This window comes from Pseudophryne corroboree, chromosome 12 (assembly GCF_028390025.1).
Source record: "Pseudophryne corroboree isolate aPseCor3 chromosome 12, aPseCor3.hap2, whole genome shotgun sequence".
Taxonomy (NCBI): domain Eukaryota; kingdom Metazoa; phylum Chordata; class Amphibia; order Anura; family Myobatrachidae; genus Pseudophryne; species Pseudophryne corroboree.
Window position 1 is genome coordinate 19,372,929 of NC_086455.1, and position 20,277 is coordinate 19,393,205.

The 20,277-nt window shown below is 50.2% G+C and overlaps 1 protein-coding gene across 1 annotated transcript in view; it reads right to left on the reverse strand.

Moving 5' to 3' along the window:
• The window catches only part of HJV (hemojuvelin BMP co-receptor), a 61,502-nt gene extending 48,612 nt beyond the window's left edge, over positions 1–12,890 (reverse strand). The window contains exons 1-2 of the mRNA XM_063947144.1: positions 12,658–12,890; positions 12,441–12,573 (exon numbers count right to left, since the gene is read on the reverse strand). The gene's annotated coding sequence lies outside the window, so the exon portion shown is untranslated. The remainder of the gene's footprint in view (positions 1–12,440; positions 12,574–12,657) is intronic.
• Between the last annotated feature and the right edge of the window lie 7,387 nt (positions 12,891–20,277).

Genomic DNA, 20,277 nt, shown 5'->3' on the forward strand with positions numbered 1-20,277 from the left:
AAATGGGGACACCTGCCTGCCGTAATGTGTAAAATGGGGACACCTGCCTGCCGTAATGTGTAAAATGGGGACACCTGCCTGCCGTAATGTGTAAAATGGGGGCACGTGCCTGCCGTACTGTGTAAAATGGGGACTCTTGCCTGCCGTAATGTGTAAAATGGGGACACCTGCCTGCCGTAATGTGTAAAATGGGGACACCTGCTGCCGTAATGTGTAAAATGGGGGCACGTGCCTGCCGTACTGTGTAAAATGGGGACTCTTGCCTGCCGTAATGTGTAAAATGGGGACACCTGCCTGCCGTAATGTGTAAAATGGGGACACCTGCCTGCCGTAATGTGTAAAATGGGGGCACGTGCCTGCCGTACTGTGTAAAATGGGGACTCTTGCCTGCCGTAATGTGTAAAATGGGGACACCTGCCTGCCGTAATGTGTAAAATGGGGACACCTGCCTGCCGTAATGTGTAAAATGGGGACACCTGCCTGCCGTAATGTGTAAAATGGGGGCACGTGCCTGCCGTACTGTGTAAAATGGGGACTCTTGCCTGCCGTAATGTGTAAAATGGGGACACCTGCCTGCCGTAATGTGTAAAATGGGGACACCTGCCTGCCGTAATGTGTAAAATGGGGGCACGTGCCTGCCGTACTGTGTAAAATGGGGACTCTTGCCTGCCGTAATGTGTAAAATGGGGACACCTGCCTGCCGTAATGTGTAAAATGGGGACACCTGCCTGCCGTAATGTGTAAAATGGGGACACCTGCCTGCCGTAATGTGTAAAATGGGGGCACGTGCCTGCCGTACTGTGTAAAATGGGGACACCTGCCTGCCGTAATGTGTAAAATGGGGACACCTGCCTGCCGTAATGCGTAAAACGGGGACTCTTGCCTGCTGTAATGTGTAAAATGGGTACACCTGCCTGCCGTAATGTGTAAAATGGGGACACCTGCCTGCTGTAATGTATAAAATGGGGACACCTGCTGCCGTAATGTGTAAAATGGGTACACCTATAAAAAGGGGGACGCTGTCTGCCGTAATGTGTAAAAAGGGGGGCGCTGTCTGCCGTAATGTGTAAAAAGGGGACGCTGTCTACCGTAATGTGTAACAAGGGGACGCTGTCCGCTGTAATGTGTAAAAAGGGGACGCTGTCCGCTGTAATGTGTAAAAAGGGGACGCTGTCCGTCGTAATGTGTAAAAAGGGGACGCTGTCTGCCATAATGTGTAAAAGGTGGACGCTGTCTGCCGTAATGTGTAAAAAGGGGAATCTGTCCGCCGTAAGGTGTAAAAGGGGCTCTACCTGGTGTAGTGGGTGTAGTGGTGTTACCGTGCGGCGTAATTTGAATAATGGAGACTACTGTGCACCATTATATGAATTGGTATAATTTTGTGGCCACACCCCTTCCCCACGAAGCCATGCCCCTATTTTTTTTGCGCGCGCCTACTGCGCGCACTGCCCCTGTTTTGCATAGAGGGGTGGGGCTCCGATGCGGTTTCTTGCACACAGCACTAAAATGACTAATTACGGCACTGTTGCTAGGTATCCATTTCCCTGGCCCTGAGCAGGTCCCCCTCACCAGATCCTCTCCAGGGGTGAGGGGGTGGTCTTGGATGGGGGGGCCCAAAGCATTTTGCCGCACATGGGCACACCACTCACTAGTTCCGCCACTGTAGCCACACCCATGGTACAGACTACACTCCCTATTTAGGCCACCCCCACTGCAGCGCTTGTCACGCCTCCTACCGAGGCACACAATAGGCCCTTCATGAATTTCAGCTCCAGGCCCATGTGGACCTTAATCTGGCACTGGCAGTACTACAAGTCCCAGCAAGCCTCCCCCGCAAGCTGGTACTTGGAGAACCACAAGTATCAGCATGCGGCGGAAAACTGGGCCCGCTGGTACCTGTAGTACTACTACTAAAAAAATACCCCAATAAAAACATAAGACACACACCTTGAAAGTATAACTTTAATGCATACATACACACCTCCATATACACATACTTACCTTATGTTCACACGAGGGTCGGTCCTCTTGTCCGTGTAGAATCCATGGTGTACCTGTTGAAAAAATTATACTCACATAATCCAGGGTAGAAGGCTCCTCTGCGTGTAATCCATTTGTAATCCACGTACTTGTCAAAATAAAAAAAACGGACACCCGACCTCGAACTGAAAGGGGCCCCATGTTTTCACATGGGACCCCTTTCCCCGAATGCCAGGAACCCCCTCTGACTTATGTCTAAGTGGGTTCCATCAGCCAATCAGGGAACGCCACGTTGTGGCATCCTCCTGATCGGCTGTGTGCTCCTGTACTGTCTGACAGGCGGCACACGGCAGTGTTACAATGTAGCGCCTATGCGCTCCATTGTAACCAATGGTGGGAACTTTGTGGTCAGCGGTGAGGTTACTTTCGGTCAACCGCTGACCACAAAGTTCCCACCATTGGTTACAATGGAGTGCATAGGCGCTACATTGTAACACTGCCGTGTGCCGCCTGTCATACACTACAGGAGCACACAGCCGATCAGGAGGGTGCCACAACGTGGCGTTCCCTGATTGGCTTTAGAAACCCTCTTAGACATAAGTCAGAGGGGGTTTCTGGCATTCGGGGAAAGGGGTCCCATGTGAAAACATGGGGCCCCTTTCAGTTCGAGGTCGGGTGTCCGTTTTTTTATTTTGACAAGTACGTGGATTACAAATGGATTACAAGCAGAGGAGCCTTCTACCCTGGATTATGTGAGTATAATTTTTTCAACAGGTACACAATGGATTCTACATGGAGAAGAGGACCGACCCTCGTGTGAACATAAGGTAAGTATGTGTATATGGTGGTGTGGATGTATGCATTAAAGTTATACTTTCAAGGTGTGTGTCTTATGTTTTTATTGGGGTATTTTTTTAGTAGTAGTACTACAGGTACCAGCGGGCCCGGTTTTCCGCCGCATGCTGGTACTTGTGGTTCTCCAAGTACCAGCTTGCGGGGGAGGCTTGCTAGGACTTGTAGAACTGCTACTAAAAACAATATTCATTTTTTTACACAATGGCTATCAGCCTCCCATCCGCAGCCCATGGATGGGGGGGACAGCCTCGGGCTTCACCCCTGGCCCTTGGGTGGCTGGAGGGGGGGGACCCCTTGATTGAAGGGGTTCCCACTCCTCCAGGGTACCCCGGCCAGGGGTGACTAGTTGGGTATTTAATGCCACGGCCGCAGGGCGCTGTATAAAAGTGACCCCCGGCTGTGGCATTATTTGTCCAGCTAGTGGAGCCCGGTGCTGGTTTCAAAAATACGGGGGACCCCTACGCTTTTTGTCCCCCGTATTTTTGGAACCAGGACCAGGCGCAGAGCCCGGTGCTGGTTGTTTAAATATGGGGGAACCCCTGTCAATTTTTCCCCCATATTTTTGCAACCAGGACCGGCTCAAAGAGCCCGAGGCTGGTTTTGCTTAGGAGGGGGGACCCCACGCAATTTTTTTTCTAAAAATGAACACTTTCCCATCCCCTTCCTACTGATAAACATGCACGGATCTCATGGATCCCTGCATGCCTATCCAAATACGGGATAAAAAAGCAGGTCTGTTTTTTTTAGCACTTTTTTACGAATTGTATTTCTGCACGGCAGTGTTTGGCTATTGTCGGCAGTGTTTGTGATTTGCACTTTTTAGTAAATTCCCGATTTCTACCAAATTGCAGGCGTATTTGACCGATGGTGTATTGATTCGTGATTTTTTCCTAGGACTTCCAAAATATTACGAATGCCCTCATCACTGCCGTGATTTTTGCTTAGTAAATTACCGAGATGACACTTTGAAGAAAAAACGGCATCTCGGTCAAAATCGGGACCTTAGTAAATATACCCCAAGGTTGGTTACACGTACACCAGGACACAAGGTTGGTTACACGTACACCAGGACACAAGGTTGGTTACACGTACACCAGGACACAAGGTTGGTTACACGTACACCAGGACACAAGGTTGTTTACACGTACACCAGGACACAAGGTTGGTTACACATATATCAGGACACCCCAACGGCCCGGGTTTTAGGTATATGCATGGCTCAGCACAGATGGTTGAATCAAATTGACTCAGTTGCTAATTAAGTCAACTGTGGCTAAGCATGGATGAACCTAAAACCTGGACCGTTGGGGTGCCTTGAGGACTGCACTTGAGAACCTCTGGCTTAATGCATAGGCCCCTGTATATGTGATTTTGGCAATTAATTTATGTATACACGGCACAATTAAGTCACTATTCAGTTAAATTACAGTTGTGACTTCTAATAAAACGATGCAATGGCCCTAGAGATCGGAAGCGCTGTGTGTTTCACTCAGCTTCTCCTTCCTGTATAAGCCTGCCACCCCAGACTCCTGTGTAACTAGCAAATGGGAGTCTAGGGGCAAACTTCTACAGGAAGGAGAACTGAAGCTGATCTCGAGTGTAGCCACGGCTGAGAAATTCCAGTGGTCAGGCAGCCATCACACATATTACATCATGTAACATTAAAGGTATGTTTATTGGGCAGATGTATTAAGCCTGAAGAAGTGATAAAGCAGTGATAAGTGTAAGGTGATAACGCACCAGCCAATCAGCTCGCTATCTTGCGGCGGCTCAAGGATTTCTAATATGCATGATATTTACAGAAAGGATTTGGTTATGATAAAACATGTAGACCAGAGCCGGATTAAGGGGAGGTTCCTGGGGGTAAGTACCCCAGGCCCCCCTGTCTAAAAAGGCCCCCTGTCAGCCGCCACAGGTCGGATCTTCCGACCCAAGCTGCAGCGCTCCCGGATCCTCGCGGCACTGGCAGGCAAACTCGTAGCTACCAGCGCCGCATAGAAGACAGGACAGGGCAGCTGAGTGCAGCAGGAGGCGGAGGAAGTGGCCCGCCTGTTGCACTTATAGATGCTGCTCCTGTCCCTGCCAGAGCTCCGCCGGGCGCCCATGTGCGATGTGCCCAGCACTCGTCCCTGCTGCCGCCGGGCTCGCACATGGGGAGCACCCGGTTCCTGTCCCTGCCGCCGGGCTCGCACATGGGGAGCACCCGGTTCATGTCCCTGCCGCCGGGCTCGCACATGGGGAGCACCCGGTTCATGTCCCTGCAGCCGGGCTCGCACATGGGGAGCACCCGGTTCATGTCCCTGCCGCCGGGCTCACACATGGGGAGCACCCGGTTGATGTCCCTGCCGCTGGGCTCCCACATGGGGAGCACCCGGTTCCTGTCCCTGCCGCCGGGCTCGCACATGGGGAGCACCCGGTTCATGTCCCTGCCGCCGGGCTCGCACATGGGGTGCACCCAGTTCCTACCGCCGCTGGAGCCACACACTGGAAGGCTTTATTAAATCAAAATCATCAAAGCTGTTCCTCTTCCACCCTACACCCCCCTCTCACCCTGCATCCTCACCCACCATGCACACCCTCCTCTCACCCTGCATCCCCTCTTCTCACCCTGTGTCCCCTCTTCTCACCCTGCGTCCCCTCTTCTTACCTTGCATCCTCACCCACCCTGCACACCCTCCTCTCACCCTGCGTCCCCTCTTCTCACCCAGCATCCTCACCAACCCTGCACACCCTACTCTCACCCTGCGTCCCCTCTTCTCACCCTGCGTCCCCTCTTCTCACCCTGCATCCTCACCCACCCTGCACACCCTCGTCTCACCCTGCGTCCCCTCTTCTCACCCTGCATCCTCACCCACTCTGCACACCCTCCTCTCACCCTGCGTCCCCTCTTCTCACCTTACACCCCCCTCTCACCCTGTATCCTCACCCACCCTGCACACACCCCTCTCACCCTGCGTCCCCTCTTCTCACCCTACACCCCCCTCTCACCCTGCATCCTCACCCACCCTGCACACACCCCTCTCACCCTGCGTTCCCTTTCACCCTGCTCACCCCTCTCTCACCCTGCGTCCCCTCCCACCCTGCACACCCCCTTCTCATCCTGCGTCCTCTCCCACCCTGCACACCCCTCTATCACCCTGTGTCCTCTCCCACCCTGCACACCCCCCTCTCACCCTGCAACCTCACCCACCCTGCACACCCCTCTCACCCTGCGTCCTCTCACCCTGCACACCCCTCTCTCACCCTGCACACCCTCTATCACCCTGTGTCCTCTCCCACCCTGCACACCCCCCTCTCACCCTGCACACCCCCGGCTCACCTGATAGGGGAGTCTTCCTTTTTCCCTCTCCCCAATATGTCCCTCTCCCACCCAGTATCCCAATCCCCCACAATATGATCCTCTCCCACCCAGCAAGGGGGCTTCCTCTGTCCCCTCTCCTTATTATGTCCTCCTCCCACCCACTGTCCCCGTCCTTCTCAGTCCTTCCTCCTTCTCATCCAGTGCCTCTTGAGGACACGCCCCTTTTTCAGCGCGCATGCCTTTGAAGTGCGCACCTGTGACGTGCGCAACAGTACACCCCGGAGTGGACACTATACCCCCCAGTGTGTGTGTATATATATATATATATACACACACACACACAATTTATCTGCCTGCCTCTTTATTAGGGGCCCCACTGTCTGAAGTGCCCCGGGCCCCCTATAGCCTTAATCCAGCTCTGATGTAGACCTAAGGGTTTACAGAAACCAAACAGCAGGCCCACCTTGAGAGTTTGCCAGGGGCCTCCAAGCCTCTAATTACACCACTGGCAGAACTCTCACCCTAAAGTACAACCCCGCTGCCCTCAAGCTTTTATTTATTTTGCCAAGGCAACTAACAGGCTAAATTTAGAACCCGCTCCTGACAAGGCCAATTAAAACATGCACCTGGCGTGCTGTAGTAGCTTATGTGGGAAGGAGAATACTGGCTAGGGCTGCAGCCTATATCTGCTTTGTCCTCCAAGACCCCCAAACACGGTGCATTCCATCTATACTTGTATGTCCCAATTAGAGGGTCTCTGTCCCATCATCAAACTGATCGGGGCTTTCGTCCTAATTCTAAGATAGTTGGGAAATCGGGTCAGATGGCGATTGTCCCTTCAGTGCTGCTGTCTACACCGGGCCCAGGCAGCATTCACAGGGTATTTTGAGGGGAGAAGGAGGGGGTGGGAGGCAAGGAACATGGCACAACCCCAATGTGTCAATCACCTTCTTTTTTGGGGGGGGGGGGGGGTTTACGACTAAAGCTGTGGCCGAACCCCAATGTGTTATGTAGCAATGACAGAGCGGCCTGGCATGTGTGCAGAAAAGCCTGCCTTTGGTAAATTGTCTCCATCTTTGGGTTGAGTCTATCATCAGAGGTGCTGCTGCTGCGGGGGGAGGGGAGAGGTCAGGATCTCTGTCAGATCCTGGCCTGCTTCAGTGAGACGGTAGGTACTTCTGTGTGGCATAATGTGAGGTGATGTAGGTTACACTTGCCGGCATGTTAGGGAGACTGTGTAGGTAACACTTATAGGTGTGGACGTGTGCTGCTACATGTGAGAGGCGTGTCATAAACATGACTTATATCCTAATGTAAATGAGCCCCAGAGCGGTTGGTAAGAGCTCCTTGTCGATGATCCAAGTGGTTCTCCTCTGCCGTCATATTCTGTGTGTCTATGACAAGGCGATGCTTATTTCAGGGTTTGCTCGTGTATTGTGTTTTACAAGAGGTCCCATATTGGATTCGGTCAGGATCCCGACGCCGGAATCCCGATACTGCTCGGAATACCGATGTCAGGATCCCGGCATAGATCGCAATGTCGGCACTGGGATCCTGACATGGAACGCAATGCCAGCGCCATGGTTCCGACATGGATCGCAGTGCCAGCGCTGGGATGCTGAACGAAGGTCTGGAATGCAGGTAGGTACGCCTGGGGGGGGGTTAGGTTTCCGCTGCAGGGGGAGGGTTAGGCACCACCGGGGAGGTTTAGGGTTAGGCTGCAGGGAGGGAGGGGGTTAGGTTTAGGCAGTGGGGAGGGGGGATTAGGGTTAGGCTGCAGGGGGAGGGTTAGGTTTAGGCAGGGGGAGGGTTAGGGTTAGGCACCACCAGGAAGGGTTAGGGTGCGGGAGAGGGAGTGTTAGGTTTAGGCTGCAGGGGGAGGGTTAGGTTTAGGCACCACTGGGGAGGGTTAGGCTGCAGGGGAGGGAGGGTTAGGTTTAGGCAGTGGGGAGGGGGGATTAGGCTGATTAGGCACCACCAGGGAGGGTTAGGCACCACCGGGGAGGGTTAGGCTGCGGGAGAGGGAGGGTTAGGTTGAGGCTGCAGGGGGAGGGAGGGTTAGGTTGAGGCTGCAGGGGCAGGGTGTGGGGGAGGGAGGGTTAGGGTGAGGCTGCAGGGGCAGGGTGTGGGGGAGGGAGGGTTAGGTTGAGGCTGCAGGGGCAGGGTTAGGGTTAGGCACCACCAGGAAGGGTTAGGCTGCGGGAGAGGGAGGGTTAGGCTGCGGGAGAGGGAGGGTTAGGCTGCAGGGGAGGGAGGGTTAGGCTGCGGGGAGGGAGGGTTAGGGTGCGGGGGAGGGAGGGTTAGGTTGAGGCTGCAGGGGCAGGGTGTGGGGGAGGGAGGGTTAGGTTGAGGCTGCAGGGGAAGGGTGTGGGGGAGGGAGGGTTAGGTTGAGGCTGCAGGGGCAGGGTTAGGGTGTGGGGGAGGGAGGGTTAGGTTGAGGCTGCAGGGGCCGGGTTTGGGTGTGGGGGAGGGAGGGTTAGGTTGAGGCTGCAGGGGCAGGGTTAGGGTTTGGCACCACCAGGAAGGGTTAGGGTGAGGCTGCGGGTAAGGAGGATTAGGGATCCTTATACTGTACCATTCCGTTCCATATAAGTGGCCATGAGAAACCTTATTTAAAACGCATGTAGCTATCGGGTTCATTTGGCTTTATAACCAATGCAGAGAAATGGCGCCGGTGATCCCATTTGATTGTATATATCCGATTACTTTTTTCCCCCACCAAGTATAGAACAGCTACATAATGGGGGGTAATGAGCAGTCGGGGAGATAGCTAGGCTCTTCAGGGAGATTGCTGCTGTGTTAGGGAGTCTCCCTGGTGGTGTCGGCACTGTTGTCACCCTCGTAGGACATTTCATGGACACAGAAGGTAATGCTTTAATGGAAAACCTGATGTATTCACATCTTTCCCAATACTTCAGCGAAACCTAGACAGCGCTGCGGCCTTGTGAATTATAACTAGCATACATATAAACAAGGTCAGACTTCCATGTTCATCTCCCATTAATTGTACTTTTATTGCAGACTATTCTGTCAGGAGGGAATCGTAAAAAGGACACGCCGTCCCCTCGTATGTTGCCTGTAAATGGTGCACACATGTATTTAGTGAGGTGAGGTGTCTGCAGAGTTTCCGCATTTGACAGATGATTGATTTGATCCAGCAATATTTATAGAGACACGCACACGTAACACATAAGCAGGCCAACACGCTCTCCCATGTGGTAAGTTCAACCAGGTGCTGAGGAGAAGGGGGAGCCTTGTTGTACATATGTAGGGGGCTCTGGGGACCAGGCATCACTAATCTCTTCATATCAGGCCTGCACACAGCTGCTACACAGGCTGGGAGTCCGTGTGCTAGGCCGAATCATATGTTACTGCATTGCAGGGTTATGTAGCTGTGCATCTCACATACTCAGGCAAGGGGCCTCATTCAGAGCTGATCGCAGCAGCACATTTGTTAGCGGTTGGGTAAAACCATGTGCACTGCGGGGGGGCAGATGTAACATGTGCAGAGAGAGTTAGATTTGGGTGGGTTATTTTGTTTCTGTGCAGGGTAAATACTGGCTGCTTTATTTTTACTGTACTATGAAGGGATTGCAGCAGATCTCTCCGATATCCCTCCATTCTCCATTACATTCTTGCCTACTCTCCCGGAAGCTGCGTGAGGCTCCCGATTTTTGGGATAGCCCCCCCGCACCCCCAGAAGAGCAGGCAGGTTTCCCGCATCCTGCTCGCACCCTAGTGATGCGGGCAGGATGGAGAGATAATCCCCCGTATTCGCGGGTCCGTGGGGTGGGGAAGGAGTTAAAATTACGCAAATCGCGTCATTTTAGCACCACCCCCTTCCCCCGGAAGTGCCAATCGCGGCTTTTCCCCGGGTCGGGTCTTGAGGATGTCACAGCCCACCCCCGCCCCCCGAAGTCTCCTGCAGCGTTTCCTCTCTGGGCTTCTCCCGCAGAGGAGAATTTGAAAGTAGGCGAGTATGCGCCATTCTAGGTGTGTCTGGGGGCTGCAGCGCCGCCGGATATACCAAGCTCTGCAGTGTGACGCATTCCCGACACTGGCCCGATAGGTTAACGACATCTCAAGATAGCGTCATTCTGTAGTAGCCTATGGGCTACGATTTTGCAAAAATTACCGGGAGAGGGTTCCTTCAGAACCCTCCCTGGCAATGGCGGCCGCGCATGTGCAGTACCATATAGAAGTGACATTATTGCTCTTGCAATCATTTCCCTTCATTCTTTTCACATCGCGGGGGGAAGACCCCTCATGGAGCTGCATGCATGCGATTGTTAGTACATTCCGGCAAATGTTCAATTCATATTGCTGCGAATTCGTAAACATGCCCTATGGCTCGATACATTGCCCCCTTATTCTTATACATTGACATCTGCACAGCACAACTTCCCCTGGTCTGTGTGCTAGAAAACCCCAGTACTACTTACTTCTTCCTTTGTGCATATGAAGAGCCATTAGAGATTTGGGAAACATGGCAGCGCTGCATTATGATGACATCAGGGGGGTGATACCTGTAACAGCTGACTGATATCCCCAGGTGGCTCCCCCCATTCACCCCCGATCCCGCAGCCCCCATAGCGTCAGCACAAGACGGGTGTATTGCACTGTGATGAGCGTGTCACCTCTGGTACAGGCACTGTTACACCCCAGAATATACCGCTCTGCTGTCACAGGCAGCGTCCTGCAATGTGGACAGACAGCTGTGGTGTGTCACCCTGACTGCCAGGACACTCCGCCATTCCCCTGACAGACGGCAGAAAATAGCGTAATAAATGACCAAGGGATATTAAACCAAACTGACCAATAAACACAACTGAGCAGTAACACAGCTGTACAAAGAGGCGTATTTAATTACTCCGCCGGATATACCAAGGTGGGCTGGTAACCTGTAGCAGAGACTGGTGAATGGGCCTGGGAAGAGACCCGTCCAGGAGCAGCTGGGTTACACCACACTACAAAAAGACACATCTGACATCTGAGCTGAAGCCAGTTTGTATATTCCAGGGATAACGAGGTAATTCCGTGTTGATCGCTCACTAGCAGTTTTTAGCAGCCGTGCAAACGCATTGTCGCCGCCCACCGGGGAGTGTATTTTTGCTTTGCAGGAGTGTGAACACCTGTGCAGCAGAGCGGCTGCAAAAACATTTTGTGCAAAACAAGACCAGCCCTGAACTTACTCTTCGTGTGTGTTGATTCTAACGTTGGAGGGTTGGCTTTTGACGTCACACACCCGCCCAGCCACGCCTGCGTTTTTTCTAAGCACTCCCTGAAAACGGTCAGTTGACACCCAGAAACACCCCTTTCCTGTCAATCTTCTTGTGGCCATCAGTGCAAATTAAAACATCGCTAGAACCTGTGCAAAACTACAAAAGCCTTTGTACCCGTATGTTGCGCATGCGCATTGCGGTGCATACGCATGCGCAGAAATGCGGAATTTTAGCCTGATCGCTGCGCTGCGAACAACGGCAGCTAGCGATCAACTCGGAATGACCCCCAACGAGTTTAGGGTGCAAAGGACGAGAATATAGGCGCAGGGTTTAGGTGGCCAAATTGGCATTAACGAGTCAGCCAACCTATGTCCGCACAGCTGTTGCTAAACTACTACAGGTCCCAGCATGCCAGAGGCTTCCGAAGCCTGATACAAGCTATCAAACAATGACGTAATAGAACAAAACTATTTGTACTGTTCGTGTTTTAAAAAAATCATTATCACATGGACGATACAATGCATTTATCACGCACAAAATATATAATACAAAAAGGTTTTGTTTTATAATCTGCACAAAGCTCTTTGTAAAACCGGCAGACAAAAAGTTATTAAAAAAAACAAAAACATTTTGTTACACTTTGCAGAGATAAACCTGTATTACCTCTCACGCGAAAACCAAATACGTTCTGCCAAATGGCATTTCTGTGGGAGCTTATTGTGAGATTTGTTGCTGCTGTTTTTGTATCACAGAAAAAAAAAGATGTGAATTTAAGATAAAACTCCACCGTTAATTTCCAGAATTAAATTTGACAATTAAAAAATGCCAGGGTTCCATCTACAGTTTGTTCCCATTGATCGACGTAACACGTTTGATTCATATCCCCCTTACCGTAATAAGGAGGATGTGTATCAACGCTTGGAGGGGAATAAAGTGGAGAGAGATAAAGTACCAACCAATCAGTTCTGTGACAAACACAGGGGTCTACTTACTATGCCGTGGAGAGAGATAAAGTGGATGGAGCTAAAGTGACAACCAACCAAGTCCCTAACTGGCATGAACAGACTGCGGCGGAAACTTACCTTAACTCGTCGTGTCCGCTTCACTTCTTCACTTCCCCATGGTGCCGGAAGATGTAGCCGCACAGACACCACAGAACGGGCGCTCTGGTTCTGCAGCCTGGCTCTAAGGAAGACCCCACCAAGGCTCAACCATCTGAAAGCAAGATTTAGTAGATGAAATGAGCCAACGCAGTCTCCCCCAACTGCGTCCCTCGGCTGCTCTCTCGTCTAACACCACCTTTTAGAGCGTGGGTGCAGATTCTCCCAGCAGGGCTCCAGAGATACCGGGGGAAGGGGGGGTGAGAGCACCTGCTCTTAGCTCGAACAACTGTGTTTGGCCTCCTGGTTCCTGCAAGCTCAGTACATATGTTACTGGCTGGATGGAAGAAGCATAGTGTGTGTGTGTGAGAGAGAGGGAAGGGGGAGAAACTAGAGGGGTCTAAAAAAAGATTCAAACAGATGTAGTGGGAGCCAGCGTGCTCCGTATGTCAGTCTTCCTGCAGCTTGGACGAGAGCTGTACATCTGACATTACTGGGGAAGTATGATGCAAGGAGCAACGCAAGAGTTTTGTTGTCGGTGGAAGCAGAAACCTGGGCTCTATCAGGCATGCACATTTGTTATCCGCGGCGTGTCCTATAATACGCAATCATTTACGTCATAGGGTCCGTGTACTTGGGAGCAACGCGTTTCGGGCAATCTCGGCTGCAGATTTAAAGGGGCAATGATTTAAAAGACAGGACTTGGTTGGCCTTGCCTTTTTAATTGTTGGCGTTTTAAATCCAGAGCTGAGATAGTCGGAATCGCGCTACTTCATGGATCTCGGACCCTACTGCTTAAACCACATTGGGGCAGATGTATTAATCCTGGAGAAGTGATAAAGCAGTGATAAGTGCAAGGTGATAACGCACCAGCCAATCAGCTCCAATATGTAAATTGACAGTTAACAGCTGATTGGCTGGTGCGTTATCACCTTGCACTTATCACTGCCTTATCACTTCTCCAGGCTTAATACATCTGCCCCAATGTGTTTTATTTGAACTCCGGTCATTTCAAATAAAACATTTTTTTAAAGTTCAACTATAACTTTTATGTTTTCATTAACCAACTCTTTATAGCACCTGGATTCCTTTTTAGACTTGAATTTAACTTAAATATCTGTTTAAAAGGACTCTCTCTTTGCCAGCACAAACTAGAATATATTGCTTTATATTTTATTTATACTCATTTTAGAGATTGCGCTTTTTTAGGTTTACTGTGGGGTAGATTTCCCGAGCTTCCGTTTGACCAAAACGCAGGTTCATCATACGATTTGATGTGTGGGTTGTAAACTGCGATTTAGTCAAAGCAAAACCTTCAAGGTGCGAAACCACATTTTACGGCTTAGAGACCCCACTGCGATTCAACGCTGAGTATTTACCAAGCATTGGTTTGGCAAACAGCAGCTGAACAGGCAGATCAACAGAGAGGTCGTTGTGACAGGCGCACACTACAAGAGCCAGCATGCATGTTGGTGGAAGTGCATACATACACTTGTAGTACCACAAGTATGTACAATTAATGATAGTCCTATCATGAGGTTAACAAAGGAATAGGCTCCAGAGAAACATAAAATACGGTGCCGTATACTGAACTTTCTATGGACCTGATTAATGTTTGTAAGTAAAGCAAACAAGCAAGCAAGCAACTGGGCAAAACCATGCTGCCCTGCAGGTAGGACAGATGTAACATGTGCAGAGACAGTTAGATTTGGGTGGGGTGACTTCTAAATTGCAGTGTAAAAAATAAAGCAGCCAGTATTTACCCTGCACAGAAACAAAATAACCCACCCAAATCTAACTCTCTCTGCACATGTTATATCTGCCCCACCTGCAGTGCACATGGTTTTACCCAGCTGCTTGCTTGTTTGCTTTACTTACAAACATGAATCAGTTCTTACATCCTGATTATACTCCTATACTATACATTATATTGCCCAATTGTATCTAGAACAGCATAAGTTTTAGTACTTTGGTTTGGCAATACCAGCTGGAACATTGCTGCTATAAAAGGGACATTTATCAGTCTATTAGGCCATATCTATCAGATATATTTACTACAATATACCACATATCTCACAGTGCCTCCCACACTGGGCCCCTGGGTCCAGGGGGGGCCACACCGCACCCATATAATATACTTACCACCGCGGCCATTTACGGGTGATTTGCGCATGCGCACTGGAGATGTACCCGGGAACAAGGCGCGGACGCCATGTTCCCGGAGACCTGCACATGCGCAGGAGACTCTGTCTGGCAGTATGCCAAAGTCTACTAGCTGCTGGAGACGGGGTGACAGCAACGGAGCCTGCACTCGGGTCCCCTCCTCTCTTAAAACGCCCCTGGTGATAGGTGTTCTATTAGAATAGTTACATACCAACAAAGTTTAGAGTTAAAAATGGTGTTAAAACAGTCCCTTGTTTGACTCTTATGACTGGAGACATTGGTACAAGCGGAGTGATAACTTAAACATATTTACTCCAAACAGCTTTAATAAAGTGCAGGGGTTCCGTCCCCGAGCCTTACACCCGCTGCTGCTGTAATGGGCGATAATCTCAAACTGAAACAGGCTCCTCCCCCTCTATCCCCCATCATCTCTCAGTTATGAATTAGCCGAGAGGAGACGGGAAGAAGAGAACAGAACTATATGAGGGAAGAGAGCATATAACAATTAAATACAACAGAACAACAAGGAAGGAAAGAGAACAGCGACGGGCGGGCGGCCAGTGTCCCCTATGGCTTCCGAAAAAGGGATTTATCGGTAAGTACCAAAATCCTCCTTTTTCTGTCAGCCATTAGGGCACACAGGCACAACTTCAAGACTGTGGGGACGTCCCATAGTTTCCCCCATGGTGAAGGGGGATTGCTGAGGAACTTGCAAACCAAGACGGTCAAACCATGAAGATGAAAACGCAAAAGTATCAAACTTGTAGAATTTAGCAAACATATGAATTCTGGACCAAGTGGCTGCTCTACAGAGTTGAGACGTGGTAGCCCCCTACTAGCGGCCCACGAAGACCCAACTGAGTGTGTAGAGTGGGCAGCAATGGTTAATGGAGGTCGCCTAAATTGGTGTAGATAGGCCTGATGAATTGTCAACCGAATCCAGCGGGCCATGGTCTGCTTAGGAGCAGGCCACCCTTGATGCGGCAGATCATAAATCACGAATAAAGCATCAGTCTTTCGTAACAGTGTTGTTCGTTCCACGTAGATCTTCAACGTTCTCACTTCATCTAAAGAGAAAGGTGTCCTCAACTTTGCCCTATCAGGATGAAAAATAAAGTAGGTAGGCTTACAAGACAAGGCACTTAATTCAGATACTCTCCGGGCTGAAGCTATGGCCAGAAGCTATGGCCAGTAGAAAAATAGTCTTCCAAGTAAGATATTTAAGGTCTGCTTCTTCCAAGGGTTCAAAACAGGGTGACTGTAGATAATCCAGCACCAGATTTAAATCCCAAGTAGCTGTAGGAGGAACAAACGGGAGTTGTACCCGCAGGACCCATTTTAGGAAAGTTTGCACATTCGGTAGGAGCGCAAGGCATCTCTGAAAAAAATAGATAAGGCAGATAGCTGAACTTTCAGGGATCCCAGACGAAGTCCGGAATCTAAACCTGCAAGAACCATGAAAGACGAAAATAATCTGATTGAAACCCTTTTCAGTCACACCAAGAGATATATGACCGCCAGATGCGATAGTAATGGGCTGCCGTAACAGGTTTCCGTGCCCGCAACATCATGGGAATCGCACCTTCCGGAATCCCTTTGCGTTTTAGGATGTCTGCCTCAAGATCCATCCCGTTAAACGTAGCCGTGGTAAGTATGGATGGACGCAGGGCCCTTGTTGGAGTAGATCCCGATGCAGAGGGAGGTAGAGATGGCATTTCATCGTCTCGGCCATGACTAGTGGTAGCAGCTTCAGCACGAGGTGGAAGTGGATCTTGATCTTTCCCTATTTTACCCTCCACATTTTTGTTCTCCATTTTTTAATGTGTGAAATTATATGCCAGTATCAATAGCAATGGCCTACTACTATATATACTGCGCACAACTGAAATGCACCACAGGTATGGATGGATATTATAATTGACGACACAGAGGTAGGTAGAGCAGTGGCCTACTGTACCGTACTGCTATATATTATATACTGGTGGTCAGCAAACTGTGCAAAACTGAAATGCACCACAGGTATGGATGGATAGTATAATTGATGACACAGAGGTAGGTAGAGCAGTGGCCTTCTGTACCGTACTGCTATATATTATATACTGGTGGTCAGCAAAATTATGCACTGTACTCCTACTATATACTACAATGCAGTACAGATATGGAACGTTTTTCAGGCAGAGAACGTATAATACTGGTGGTCACTGGTCAGCAAAACTCTGCACTGTACTCCTCCTATATAATACTGCTGGTCCCCAGTCCCCACAATAAAGCAGTGAGCACAGATATTTGCAGCCACCTGAATAAAACTGAGAGGACGCCAGCCACGTCCTCTCACTATCATTTCCAATGCACGAGTGAAAAATGGCGGCGACGCGCGGCTCCTTATATAGAATACGAATCTTGCGAGAATCCGACCGCAGGATGACGTTCGGGCGCGCTCGGGTTAACCGAGCAAGGCGGGAGGATCCGAGTCTGCCTCGGACCCGTGTAAAAAGGGTTAAGTTCGGGGGGGTTCGGATTCCAACGAACCAAACACGCTCATCACTACTAAATATACGGCCGACTCCTTAATGTGTTCCGCTAGGATAACTACTTCTTTAATCGCAACTCCATTTTGTAAATCTGTAATTAACTTAATGGCCCATTCCTCTACTGCTGTGTTCACCCAAGAGCTCACCAAGGTTGGTCGAAGGGATACACACCTGTGGCCAAATAAATGGATTTCAGCATGGTGTCCAGTTTCCATTCAGACGGGTCTTTCAAAGAAGTTGCGCCTGGAATAGGTAATGCGAGGTGACTTTTCCCACTTATGATGGAAACGGATAACTACTGAGGAATCTTTTAGACATTTGAAACCGTTTGTCTGGGTTTTTCCATGCCTCCGTCAGCTGATCATCGAGCTTTTTTGAAAAAGGATAAGTGACTTACGATCGCTGTTTTCTACCAAATAAGGCAGTATCTGGCAAATCCGCTGCCGTAGTTTTGGAGATGTTCAAAACCTGTTTTATTGCTAAAATAAGAGATTCAAACCCTTGGGAAGATTCCCGAGAAACTTCATCGTCCGCATCTATAATCTCGCCCAACTCCTGTTTGTCTTCTTCAGCTTCGTCCTAAGAAAGAAGTTCTTCTTCTGATTCATCGGACTGCAGAAGTAATGGTATGGGACGCTTTTCAGCCTTAGACACTGTCTGCGGCTGTTTATTGGACGTGTCCAAGCGTTTTGCGAGACCCTCAGCTGACTTAGCTATCCCTGCCACCCAGGGCAGTTCCATGGCAACAGAGGGAACATCATTTTGAGGGAAGTCCGTAACCGCCTCCCGAGTCTTCCGTAAAGCAGCCACCTCAGTATGTCATTGAGAAATGGTTCCTGTGAGCGCTACCACCAAGGGGGAAAATTAGCGTCTTTGGACGGATTAACTAATGTAGACTCTGAAGCACATGCTTCACATAGGGAGGAGTCATCTGTGTGAGCTTCTTTGTTACACTTCGCACAGACAAAAAAAAATTGTGATGCCTTGTTCGCTGGTCCCTTGCCTGCCATTGCGACGGACAGAGTGGAGACACATACAATTCCCACGAGCACTCTCAATACAGATAGAGCGAGAGAGATATCAGAAGGATAGAGGGAGATATAATATTTGCACTACTCCCTTATTCTAAACTCCCTCAGCCACCAGCCTGTATTTTCTGTGCAGGCTTTCAGGTTTCTGGCAGTCTGTAGCAATGTGCACCTGTCTCTGCTAACAGTGCTGGTTCCTGAGGAGAGAAGAAACTTTGTTGCTAACACATGAACTGCCGGGCTGAGAAAAGCGCCTTCTTGTGATGGACAGGTTAAAAAACCTACCCCCCCCCCCCCCCCCCCAGGCACCCATCTCAACCAGGTCTAGTAACGCCATTTTGAATGGGTGCCTGACCAAATTATCAACAGGTCTTTGTTGCATTTAATATATAAAATGTGCTCCGTTATGAACCCTGCTGTCCCACCGCGGTATTCTGGCTGCAAGTCCCCCATTCCCCGCAGTGCACCTCTAGTGGGTGACTTTGCAGGCTGACGCTAGATCGCGCTGCCTCGTTGTGTGTGGTCAGCGAAGTGGAAACCACGCTGCTGCTACCCGTGACGCTGGGAAGCTGGTCTCCGTTAACGCTGTGAAGGAGAGAGGAGGGTGTGGCCGCTGTGCTGGACGCTGCCGCGCTGTGTGCGGTCAGCGTGGCAGTGAAGACAACAATACCACTGCCGCGGCTTCCTCTGACCCCGGGGAACTTGCGCTGGAGTAGGACGCGTCCGCCGCACATCTGTACCGGGAGGATGTACTCACCGGACCAATGCAGGCTCCGGATGGTGCAGCTTTTGTTTTAGAGACAAACGGTGCTTCCCCGTTAAGCTCTGTACTCCCTTGTGCAGCGTAACGCTGCTAGCGTCTGACCTGGACCCCACTTCTGCAGTTAAGTGGCGAAGGGTTTCTGAGGCCAAGGGACTAAGTCCCAAGAACTATAAGATTAAGAAAATAAAAAAAAGATGTAACTGAGCAGGAGCAAAGGCAGCAGTGACCGGCTCCCTCGGCACAAATTCAGAACTGAGGGATGATGGGGGATAGAGGGGGAGGAGCCTGTTTCACTTCTTAGATTATTTAAAGTGCCATCTCCCTGTAAGCCACCATCATCAATCCCCCCTTCCCCCCCCCAGTCTTGAAGTTGTGTCACTGTCCCCTAGTGGCTGACAGAAAAATATAAGTGTGAAATTCTGGCGGGTCCCAAACATGAGGTCCCTTTGGTGCACCGCTTAAGAAGACAGTTTATACTTTTTTTTTGTACTTAATAAAAATAAACCTTACCAGTATGGTGGATTCTTTGCGACGGGGAACCTCTGGAGAAGCTGATCCTCCCTGGGCAGTGTCTTCAGTCAGTATTCACTATTCATGTAGGAAATCCCATGGTCCAGGACATACCTGTTTATGTAGGAATATAACAAATGCCATCATCACACAACAAAAGGTTTAAATCAGACTTGTTCCCCTGGGTCACCTCCTGCCCCATGTCACCTCCTGTCCCGCTCATCTTTCCTGCCTCCAGGACCCTGTCACTCCGGTCCCATCAATCCAGCCTCCTGTGTTTCCTGCCTTCTGCCCAGTCATTCCAGCCCACCGTCACCTCAAGTGTCAACCCTCTCCCCGACCGCCTGCAATTTACCTTCTTTGACATCCTGCATCCTCGTCTTCTTTTCAGCCGTGTGGCGTGGAGAAAAGACGCAGCTGTGAGCCACTCATGTGCAGAAGAGGCATGTCTGAGGTTGTGCCTCCATAGAGAGTCACTGGGTCCTAGTGCCTGGCGGCTGTTGTCTAACCGTAAACAGAGGCGGCATGGGGCGTGTCTCTAACAGAAGACACTGGTGGGTTGACTGCAGCTGCATCCACAGGCAGCAGCACCCCGGTCAATAGCCATGCCAGCCCATCCCTGCCCTTGTGGTTCCACTATTATTGGCTAATACATTTCAGTAAGCTTTCTGTTCAACCAAATATAATGTGCATGTTTCAACATTTTACAGTGTGCTTGCGCCTAAAACCGAGGGGCCCATTTATCAACGAGTGATAAAACTCATTGTGAATGATAAATGGTGCTCCAACCAATCAGCTCCCAAATGTCATGTATTTTAAAAATG